The sequence below is a fragment of the Antechinus flavipes genome, chromosome 5 (genome assembly GCF_016432865.1).
Source record: "Antechinus flavipes isolate AdamAnt ecotype Samford, QLD, Australia chromosome 5, AdamAnt_v2, whole genome shotgun sequence".
Taxonomy (NCBI): Eukaryota; Metazoa; Chordata; class Mammalia; order Dasyuromorphia; family Dasyuridae; genus Antechinus; species Antechinus flavipes.
In genome coordinates this window covers 219,133,738-219,145,908 of record NC_067402.1, presented here as the reverse complement: position 1 = coordinate 219,145,908, position 12,171 = coordinate 219,133,738, and the positions used below count along the sequence as shown (strand labels likewise).

At 36.9% G+C, this 12,171-nt stretch overlaps 1 non-coding gene across 1 annotated transcript; it reads left to right on the top strand.

The window, feature by feature from the left end:
• Nucleotides 1-925: 925 nt before the first annotated feature.
• Nucleotides 926-1,007, top strand: TRNAS-CGA (transfer RNA serine (anticodon CGA)). Its single transcript has one exon. It is a non-coding gene; the product is annotated as a tRNA-Ser (tRNA).
• The last annotated feature ends 11,164 nt before the right edge of the window (nucleotides 1,008-12,171 follow it).

Genomic DNA, 12,171 nt, shown 5'->3' with positions numbered 1-12,171 from the left:
GAGGGGAGTCATTGAGGAGGGGGGAGTAACGGGAGGTCAATGCGGAGGGGAGAATAGCGGGGCGGGGGGGGGGGGAGCGGTCAGTGAGGCCTAAGGGAGAGTGACTGGAGGTGGTCAGTGAGGAGGGGGGAGTGACGGAGGGGGGGGTTAAAGGGAGGAAGTAAGGGGATGCAGTGGAGAGCGGGTGGAATAACAGAGGGGATTGGAGGGGGGAAATGACAGGGAGAGTGACGAGGAGGGGGGGCAGTGGTGGGCTGGGGAGAAATAATGGAGGAAATCAGTGGCTGGGGGGGGGTGGAATTGGCGAAGAACCGAAAGAGCGACGGAGGGGGTCAGTAAAGAGTGGGGAGAATGATAAGGGAGGGGTCAATAAATGGTGGGGGAAGAGAGCAGCGGGGGTGATGAGTGGGGTCACTGAGGGACAGAGTGGGAAGAATATCAGGAACACTAAGGGAGGGAATGACAGGAAAATAAGGGGTGGGGGAGTGATTGAGGGAGGTCACGGAGGGGCAGAGGGAGAGCATCGAAGGTCACTGAAGGGTGGGAGGGATCGAAGGGGTTCTCCCTTCTCCCGGAAGCCCCGCTCAGTCGTTCTAGCCCCTCCAAACCACTGTCCTTCCCTTCTCAGTGGCGTCCTTTCCTCAGGAACCCCCACACTTCAACAACTCCTCTACCCGCCTCCGGGGGCGCCTCCTCGGACCCTCTCCCTCCGACAGCGCCCCACTCCGATCCGGGGCCCCGCCCTTTCCTGAGTGGGTTCCGAGCCCTCCTTTCTCTTAAACTTTGGTGAGGAACCTCGGAGATTGCTGGGTGAGGGGGTATCGGCCCGAGAATTAGAAAAAGACATTTTCTCTTAAGGTTTGCAACCCTTTCCGCGCTGTTGGCGACCCTTCCTATAAGCGCGCGGCAAAAGCCGAGCCTGGGAGTCACGGTGGCCGAGTGGTTAAGGCGTTGGACTCGAAATCCAATGGGGTTTCCCCGCACAGGTTCGAATCCTGTTCGTGACGGCCGCTTTTCTTTTCACTCCCCACTGAAGAAAAAGGAAGTTCCAACCTAATTCAAGTTGAGTCGGTTTCGGTTGGATTAAAAAAAAAAGGTTTAGCACCTGGATTTTCGGGGTATCGACAGGAGGGGCGTGTTTTGCATAACCCCTTTGATAGCTGGCACAGACGACATTTTGCTAATCCCTTCCTTTCTAGGTCTGCTCGATCTTGCTAATTTTTATTAATTTTTTGTAAGGGGATATAGGGTGTGATTAGTTTGAGTTTACATTGGATGTAAGGCCGAGATATTTTTAGGAAAGACTCTTAGAGTAGATAGGATGAGATCCAGCTAGGGCATCTCCTTCTGGGGGGTATAATGAGAAAAAGAGGAGAGCAAAGAGTGTAGATAAGGTGATTCGCAGTAAGAACGCGCCAGCAGCTGATTTCCCGGCATTTCTCTAATGGAGGTTTTAGTGATACTCAAACATGGGGGGAAAGCATAGCTGAAAAGCAAATGTATATATTTCTATGGTCCTCATGCGAGGTTGAAGTGTAAGAGCGAGAGCTAGTTTATGTGGTACTAAAAGAAAAACGCTGTCTTGGAACGCGAAGGTTCTGAGTTCGAGTCTTGTTTGTGGAAATTTAAGAATCAATAAGGTGAAGTTTATTCTCCTGCGTGCTCCTCGAAAATTTCTTCCCCTCTATTCTTTGTTATTTGAGCAGGAATTAGGGAGAATGGAAGGAGCTTTCCCCACATTTCATAGTGCTTGAGTTTTTAATTGAATTCTGATCTGTTCTTCAGACTGTTGTGTGCATAATAATAAATTACTTGTTTGTTCCACACCTAATTCATGTTACATGTTGAATATCCTTATTACCTTTTCCCTTTTTTGTGAACCCCTGGATATTAGCCTTAGTTTTAATAATTGGTCTCTAGGGTTCCAGGATGGGGTTTTAGTGAATTGAAGATTTGGGAGATGAAAAAAGGGAGTTTTCTTATTACAGGCAGGATCTGTGCTCTCGCGGTATTTGGTTCAACTGCATGTAGAGTCCAGGGCAGAGGATTCCCTGGGTGGAGAAGAGAGGGACACAAGGCTTGAAGCTCCGGGGAATGCAAACGTGCTTTGACTTATGTGGGATTGGTACTGCAGAAAACAGTACCTTGAGAAGTAGAATTAATCAAATGGAAATGGAGATACAAAAAGCTAACTGAAGAAAACTACACGTTAAAAACCAGAACAGCCAATAGAAGCTAATGACTCTATGATACAACAAAAATCATCCAAACAACTAATGAATGAATGAATGAAAAAATGGAAGAAAATGTAAAATACCTCATTGGAAAAACAGCCAACCTGGAAAATATATCCAGAAGAGACAATTTAAAAATAATAGGTATAGACCTACACCTGAAGGCCTGAAGGCCATAACCAAAAAGAGCCTAGATAGCATTCTTCAAGAAATCTTCAACGAAAACTGCCCTGTTATACTAGAACTAGAGGGGGAAATAATTATTGAAAGAATCCTTCCGATTTATGTGAGATTGCTTGATTTCTCCATCCAGGCTCCCTGAGGGAAAAGCCAACATTGCTACAGTAAAATCTATCAACTCAGAACTGAAGATGTTCTCTTTCATTTTCTTGAATTCCAGTTTGATTTCAGACTTTTTACCTGGAAGTCTGACTAAATGGTGGCATTCTTCTCAGGAGTTGAGATTTTGCAGTACCTTTCAAAAAAAAGCCGACATAGATGGCCCCTGGAAATATATAGTGGAGCATCAAATAAAATAGCAGCATTGTATGGGTTAAACCAGCATGCTAGATAATCACTTCAGTTTGTTATTCACAACAAATACACATCAATTATACATACAACAGATATAGGGCAATGCAAAATATCACTTAAGCTGCTTCACTGATTACAGGTTTAAGTTACAGGTACGACATTAGTACATGCAGTGTCACAGCAAATCATCAGTATCCATAGAACACAAGCAAATATGCAAACAGCTGAAGCAGGTGCTATAGAGTGCCATCCATTACATCTCAGACCACTGCCAGTCATCTTGACTTCTACCCTTCCACCCTGCCACTGAACTTCAGTGAGTCTGGAAAAGAAAGGCTGACAACTTTGTATAATTCTATTTCAATTCACATCCAAGTGGAAACATCATCTACAATGCCACCGGTCCTCTTTAAAATAAAAATGAACAACACCTGCCTCTATTCTTGAGCTATATTGGTTGTGTGGTTGAGTTCTAAGGCTTCATCATGACTATAGTCCTGCTTTCCTAAACCTGAACTTGTAGAGAGTCTAGGCCTGCTGTGTGGTTTACTACATTCTGTGAAGGCATGTAGAAACTTGAGCATTCTCCATAGCTAGAGTGCTAGAGAGCTAGGGAGGAAAATTATACCTCTCAATTAAAATTTTTCTATCATTTGAATTGGCTGTTAGGGGTATGGTTCAGAGAATATTCTTCACTTGAAATGTCTTTCTGAAACACTGAACCAGATCTTCATGACTAGAAGGTCATCTCTTCCACATGGCATCCACTGAAATGAGAGTCCATCACTTTTTTTCAACCTTTCAGAAAATTCAAATATCTCATATACTGCAAGTGGTTACAATGGATTGCTTTTGTAGAGTCACTGCTAATTTCTGGGACCATTTTGTTCACAAAGCAATTTGACCAATTTCTCCATTCCTAAGTATGGAGTAGTTTTCAATCAAATTGCTAACTTGTATCTCACAAATATCACAACTCAGCAGAATATTATCTTCTAATTGAAGATCTTTTATAATTTACTCAAAAATCAGTTAATCAGATACAGCCTCAGACACTTACTGGCTGTATGATCCTGAGCAAGTCATTTAACTTTGTCTCAATTTCTTCATCTATAAAATGAGCTGGAGAAGAAAATGACAAACCACTCCAATATCTTTGCCAAGAAAACTCCAACATGGATTTCACGACTGAAATGATTCAATAATAAACAAGATGATAGTATTGACTAAAAAGTCAATAAAAAAGCCAGCTGAGGACTCTTCATAGCAGAAGCAACCAGGAATCAGTCTCTATCTTGCTTCTGGATCCCAAGAGCTCTGGAGGAGAAAATGAGTCTGGTGACGTTTCACAGCCCTCTCTCACTTAAATCCAATTCCCTTGTATGTCATGGCATCACATCCCTGATGGCATGGTCCTCTTGGAGAACAAAGGACAAACAACAATTACTCATCATGCTGTCATTCATTTCGGTGTTCTTTTGGGTCAAAATTATAACTAAGGTGCTAAGCTTTCTCTAATTCTTCTTAAAGCAAAGAGATGTACTAATTGTATTTGCTTTCTTTCTATGCTCTGAGCCTATAATCAGTGAGTAGTTGTCTTTCAGGACCAAACATGAGCTTGTAGAGTGTAAAGCCATTGATTAGCATAGGAAAGCTACAAGTTGATCCCATTGGACTTTTGTCTTCAGTGTCCCTAATATGTTCATTAAAAATTTTTGTTTAGACTTTGGGAACTGAATGTGGATCACAACATAACAGTCTTACTTTTTTGATGTTGTTCGCTTGCATTTTGTTTTCTTAACTCATTTTCTTTTCTTTTTCATCTAATTGTTCTTGTGCAACAAGAGAATTGTATAAATATGTTTACACATATTGGACTTAACATATTTTAACATGTATAACATATATTGAATTGCTTACTATCTAGGGAAGGGGGTGGGGGGAAAAGAGAGAAAAATCTGAAACACAAGGTTATGCAGGGATAAGTGTTGAAAAATTATCCATGCATATGTTTTGAAAATAAAAAGCTTTAATAAAAAAATGAAAAATTATTTTGAACATTCACAAAATTGAGCATTTATATATACACACATAAGAACACAAAAAGAGAATTGCACAAGGAGTTAGTGGGCAATATGAGCTCTAGGTTGATCATTGCTTTTTGTTAAAGATCTTAAGTTCTGTGATGGAAAGAGCCATCTACATCCAGACAGACAACAGCTGAATCAAAGCTAGTTTTTTCACCTTTTTGTTGTTTGTTTGCTACAGTTTTTTTTTTTTTCTGATCTGATCTGATATTTTATCTGATTTTTCTTGAGCAGTGTAATGTGTATAAAAATGTTTAGAAAAATTGCAAAAATCCTATAGCAGATTGCTTGAAGTCTGGGGAGGGAGGAGAAAGAGAGGAAAGGAGAACAATTTCAGACACAAAGTTTTGCCAAGGTGAATGTTGAAAACTAGCTTTGCATGTATTTGGAAGATTAAAAAGCTATTATTAAAAAAAAAGATCTAAGTCTGTAAATTTGCTCTTTATATTACTATTATATACATTGTCATAGTTCTGCTCATTTTATTCTGCATAAATTCATACTTCTCAGGATTCTCTTAAACAGTCTCTTATCATTTCTTATGGTATAATAATTCTCCATCATAATCATACAATACAATTTGTTCAATCAAAAGCCAATTGATGAGTTTCCAGGAATTTTTCTTTATTTTTCCCCCTACTTTTAATCCCCCTATTAAAATCAGTAAATTTCCTTATTGGGTTGGATATATTTCTATAATAAACTCCATAAATATTTTGCCTATTTCAAAGAAATAAGGTTTATCTTATGCAAACTCTTTATTTTTTTCATGTTTGTATACTCATCTTCTTATGCCCGTCCTTTTATGAGAAATAGCAAGTTCCACTAATTTTTGCTTGTTTTTATACCAGTGTATAAAGTATATATCCCTTTCCTTTCTATTCTTAAAACTGAAGGAATTGTAGGAATTGAATGAACCACATTGTGACTCAATTATAAATCTATCTCAGTTTCCTTTCTATTCAGTTATGCGTCTAGTCCAATTTCTATTTTGTTAGAGAGCTTTATTGCATTGTTTGAACTTAGTCCTGTGACTGGGATCTGGATCACCTCTACCTGTTACTTAGAGACATTTAACAAAGACCTAGATTATGCTACCAGAAACCCAATCAGATACAAAGATTGATTCGAGGAGATTTCTCACAATTATACATCTAAAGCCGCCCATATGTCTTATTTGAAAATTGGTCCTAAAAAGAAAAAAAAGAAAAAAAAAAAGAAAATTGGTCCTATACTAGTAAATTAGTTATTGTTTCCATGTTCCCTTGATTGAATACAGATATTTGGGGGTAGTGGGACCCATTTTTCTGACTTTATGGAATTATACTTACTTGTTTTTCCCTTCTCAAATTGAAAAATCCTTAATCTTTACCCCAATTAAAAAGCAGATTATCTATTGTTTTCTTTTAATTAATTAGTCTTATTTGATTGTTTTTAATGAATAAAAATCTGTCTCTCCTTGTATTCAGGGTCCAGTGCCAAAGCTGAAGAAGCCAGGTCCCAATTCATTAAGCTCAAATCCTTGTTTTCTTAGTCATTTCGGAGTCCACTTGCCACAAAACCCTAATCTATTCTATTATCTCTGTTTTTCTTAAATCACTTCATACCTTTCAAAGACATTAAGGTTCTGAAGGAACACTTTCTTTTTCTCTTCTTTTTATAGACTTTTAGTACTGTATCGTCATACAGCCCTTTCCAGCTGCTCACATAAATTTATCTTTCTAAGTTTCTCTTGATTTTTGTGTTTATTTCTTTTTTCCCCACTTAGAAAAGAGGCCTTCTCATATGTAATGCTTAAAAATCCTCTATTTCATTTGAAGGGCTGTTTTCCTCTTGAAATACTACACACAACTTTGCAAGGTAAGCTTTCTTGGTTACAAAAACATACCTTCTGCCTTTCCTTTTGCCTTTCTTTCTTTCTTTCTTTCTTTTTTTTTAAATGGTAGAAGGCTGCCGGTCTTGTATGATCCTGATTGTGTTTCCTTGATATTTGAACTCCTTTCTGTATATTTATTTATAGGACTTTTTCTTTGATGTGAAAGCTCTGTATTTGGGCTATGATATTCCTTGAACTTTTACTTTTAAGTTTTGTTTTAGGAGGTGATTGATGGATTTTTCTTACTATTTTCACTAAAAATAGATCTAATAAACATAAGCCTTTGTACAGAGCCAAGATGGTTGAGTAAAGGCAGGAACTCTACCAACCTCTCCCCTAAACTGCTCCAAATTCCTTTTAATAATGATTCTAAACAAATTTTAGAGCACCAGAACACCCCAGAATATGGAGTAGAACATTTTCCCCCTGAAAGCAACTTAGAAAGTCATCAGAAGAGCTCTGTGACAGTAGCAGGGGAGGTTAGTGCAGCCCTGGACCAAGCCCCAGTTCCTGCCCCAGACCCCTTCCACCTCTGAATCAATGGCAGTACTGGTGAGTTCTAGACTTCTCAGCTCAGAGACACCAATGCGATGCTGGAAGATCAGCAGAAAAGGTCTGGGGAGCCAGAGTGGGAGCCTAGAGCGAACTCTCAGTGCAGATGTCCAGCACAGCCTGGGTCCCAATCCCAGGGCCCAAGCATCAGCAAAGCAGAACTCTGTTGATTTAGCACACCAGATCTTTATTACCAGTGAAGAAGGAAGATCTGTTTTAGCACATTAGATCTTTCAGCCACTATGGGGCAGTTCCAGGGCAGAAAAGAGAGCTTGTAGTTAGGTCTTAGAAGGACCTCTGAAAACAGCTGCACAAAATCCACGAAGCTTGGGAAGGTGCACTCTCCTCCCTGGAAACAGAGCCCTACTTTAACATTAAAGGCCTAGTAGTAGGCTAGGAAAATGAGACATCAAAAAAAAGTTTTTGACCATTAAAACTTATTATGGTGACAAGGAAGATGAAAACACACACTCAGAAAATGACAACAAAATCAAAGCTCCTACATCCAAAGCCTCTAAGAAAAATAAGAATTAGGATCAAGCCATCGAAGAACTCAAAAGGGATTTTGAAAATCAAATAAGAGAGATAGAGGAAAAAATTACACCCCAGTCTTTGGGGAGAGGAAAGGAATTAGGCTTTTTTCTTAGGTCCTCCGCTCTAGGCACAAGTCTTTTCTTAGTCTGCTCTGGATTGTGATCAACTGTTGGACCTTCTGTTCCTTGCACAAGGTTAAGCTCCTCTATGCCAGATGTTGGGCCTGGTTCATTCAGATCCTGCTCTAGGAAGCACCATAAAATCTAATTATAAGTTAGATCTCAACCCCAGTGTCCACAGACCTCTCTGTCTCCCTATGCTCACCTAGGCTGGAAAAAAATGACTGTTACTTTCTTCCCCTCTGATTTCACAATTAGAACTCCATCTGGTATGTTTTCTACATTTGTATGGAGGAACTTGTGGGAGAAGGCAGGACTTTATTGCTTCCTCCTACACCATCTTGGCTGGTTTCTCCTAATTTTAACAAGATTAGTTTTGTTGGTGCAAAAACTTAAATTTCACATAATAAAAAATGTCTATTTTATCTTCTGTGATCCTATCATTTATTTAATCATGAACTAAATTTTCCTGCTTTTCAAAGATATGAAAGAAAATTTCTTCCTTGGCTTTTCTGATTCATTTGGATTATCAAGTCTCATATCCATTTGACAGTTTCATTTAGTATACATAATAATATATTGGCTTATTTCTAATTTTAGCTTAACTTTTCAGGTTTTTCAACATCGTTGTCAAATGGTCCTTACCCCAATATCAAAGATCTTTGAATTTATCAAATAATTTATTCAAGTGTTTATTTGCTTCTGCATATTGTGTATATATCTTCTTCCATTGATCAACCTTTTTTTTTTGGGGGGGGTCTATTTTAGTTTTAAGTTATTTCTCTTCCTTTCCTCCTAACCCACACTAGAAAAGGTCAGCATTTGACCCAGAAACTCTGGAAGTAGATAATATCTTCCTTCATAGATTCTTTATATATGCATATAATTCAGAATAGCTTAATCATTCACATCAACTCTTCAAACAATATTGCTGTTAGTGTACACAACATTTTTTTGATTTTGCTCATTTCACTCTTGATTAGTTCATACATCTTTCCATTATTTCCTAAAATCAATTTGCTCATCATTTCTTACAACACAGTAGTATTCCATCACAATCACACAACCATACACAATCATACAGTATTCTATATACAAGCATAACTTGTTCATATTGATGGGCATCCTTTCAATTTCCAATTCCTTCCCATCACAAAAAGAACTGCTATAAATATTTTAGAATATATAGAATTTTTTCCTTTTTCTTCAGATCAAGCTATTTTTTAACCAGAATAAAATTGTTTAATGATCACTGCTTTATAGTACAAATCTAGTACTAATTGATGTCCTTCCTTTCCACTTTTTTCGATATTACCTTAAGTTTCTTTGTTCTTCCATATAAATTTTTTTTAGCTCCATAAAATAATTCTTGGTAGGCTGATTGGTACTCAAAAGCTAAGTTAATTTATCAAATAAGTAAAATATTTTTATTATATTGTTTTTACCTACACTTAAGCAATTGCATTCTCCAATTATTTAGGTATGTGCATTTATAAAATACTTCAAAGTGTTTTATAGTTGGATTCATATAATTCTGGAGTGTAGCTTGGTAAATATACTCCCAAATATTTTATACCTTCTGTCATTACTTTTTTTAAAAAATCAGTTGATATAATTTTTGATTCTGAATTTTTCCCTTTTCATCTTTGTAGAGGGTCACAGTCAGTGGGGAAACTCTGGGTGAGGTATAAGACCCTTCAGCCCAGAGGGAACCTGATCACAATGTCTGGTTCTGCTCCCCATTTCCTCTAAGAACTCTCGGCCTTCCTGAGAAGTCAGGGAATGGTGACAACCTGTGTTAAAAGTGAAGCAGTGATACCAGGTGGCAAACTATGTACAATAGCAAGTAGTTTATGTGGTTCTACATGTTCAGTGTTGTTTTTGTTACATTATTAAAAAAAGGGAAAGCCCTTGGAAAAAACATTTTTCTACCATCCTTGGGAGTCCCACCTCATCACTTCTCCACTAGGAAGGTATATCTTAATCACCCCAATGGGGGGGGAGGGTCTAGGTAGCATGATATGTATGTTTTGTCACCCCAACTTGGGGGCTCTAGAAAGCAGGACACATCTCCCCTCTTTCACTGAGAAGGCAAGAAAAATAAAACTATTATAAATGCACACACACACATCTATATCTATCAGTCTATTCTTATAAAACAAATCTCACATTAGCTATATAAAGGAAGAAAGGGAAAGAGAAAGGGAAGAAGGAAGGGGAGGAAGCAAGAAAGAATATCATTTCTCAATGTGGAAATATATGGTATTTTCATAATGAGTCCTGTGAAATTGAGGTTAGTCATTATGTTGTGTTCAAAGTTGATTATCTTTACTGTACTATTGTTATTGCATAAACTCTTCTTTTGGTTCTGTTTACTTCACTTTGTATCAGTTCATACAAGTCTTCCCAAGTTTTTCTTAAAGTATCCCTTTTATCATTTCTTATAATCCATCACATTTATATGTCATAACTTATTCAGCCATTGTCCATTGACGGACATCCCTCCAGTTTCCAATTCTTTGCCTCTACAAAAAGAGCTGCTATAGATGTTTTTGTATAAATGGGTTCTTTTCCTCTTTCTTTGATTTTGGTAAAATAAACATCTAGAAGCAATATTGCTGGATCAAAATGAATATACAGTTTAATAGTTTTAGGGGAATAATTCCAAATTGTTTTCAGGATGATAAGAATAGTTCACAGCTCTGTTAATAGTTTTTCCTCAGCTCCTCCAGCATTTGTCATTCAATTTGCTGAGTGTGAGATCATAGCTCAAAGTTGTTTTAATTTGTATTTCTCTTATCATTAGTGATTTAGAACATTTTTTAACATGGCTATTGATAATTTGAATTTCTTCCTCTAAAAATTGACTATTCATAGCCTTTGACTCTTTAGAAAGAGGGGAATGGTTCTTGTTCTTATGAATGTGGTTGAGTGCCCTAGATATCATAGAAATGAAACCTTTATCAGAAAAAGATGCCCCCTTCTTACTTTTCTTCTAATTTCAGCTACATTGATTTTGTTTGTGCAAAAACTTTAATTTTATGTAATTAAAAAGTTCTTTTTCACTTATTGTGAACCTCTTAATATCTTGTTTGGTCATAAATTTTTCTGTGATCCAGAGACCAAACAGGTAATTTCTTCTATACTCCACTAATTTAATTATGATGTTGCTTTTTAATGTCTAAATCATATTCCTGTTTTGAGATTATCTTAGTATATTGTATAAGGTGTTGGTCTACATCTAGTTTCTGCCAGACTTCTTTCCAATTTTCCTGTTGAAAAGAGAGTTCTTGCTTTAATTGTTGAGAGTCTTACGTCTATCAAACACTATTAACTGTGCTCATTTGCTTCTGTATATTATATGCCTAATCAGTTCCACTGATTAATTTATTTCTTAACAAATATTAAATTGTTTTGATAATCATAGTTATATATTATATATTTTGAGATTTGCTTTAGGTTATCAGTTTTATTGGCATATTTTTTGGTGAAAAAGCTACTAATAATTGCTTTTATTCATTGGTGGTCAATTCACTTTTTTCATTTTGATACTGGTAATTTTATTTTTCATCATTAATTTTTTTATTTTTTTTCACAATAGTTTTATTTTTTCAAATACATGTAGAGGTAATTTTCAACATTCATTTTTGTAAGACTTTGTGTTCCAAATTTTTTCCTTTCCTCTCTTACCTCCCCCAAGACAGCAAAAAATAGATTAAACATATAGCATCCAAATATTTTTTTTAATTTTCTATTTATTTAATATTTTCCCCCAGTTACATTTAAAGCATTTTTACATGTTTTTGAAACTTTTGAGTTCCATAGAATTCCCAATCCCTCTATTTTTTGTCCACCTGCATTTTTTATTTCCTTCACAGGCTAATTGTACACTATTTCAGAGTCCGATTCTTTTTGTACAGCAAAATAACTGTTTGGACATGTATACTTATTTTGTATTTTATTTATACTTTAACATATTTAACATGTGTTGGTCAACCTGCCATCTGGGGGAGGGGGAGGAGGGAAGGAGGGGAAACATTAGAACAAAAGGTTTGACAAAGGTCAATGCTATAATATTACCCATACATATAACTTCTAAATTAAAGGCTATAATAATAATTAAAAAAAAACTTTTGAGTTCCAAATGCTCTCTCTTATCCCCATGAGGAAAGCACATGTGAAGTTATTTCTATATTTCTATAAAAGTCATGTTGTAACAGAAAACAGATTTCCCA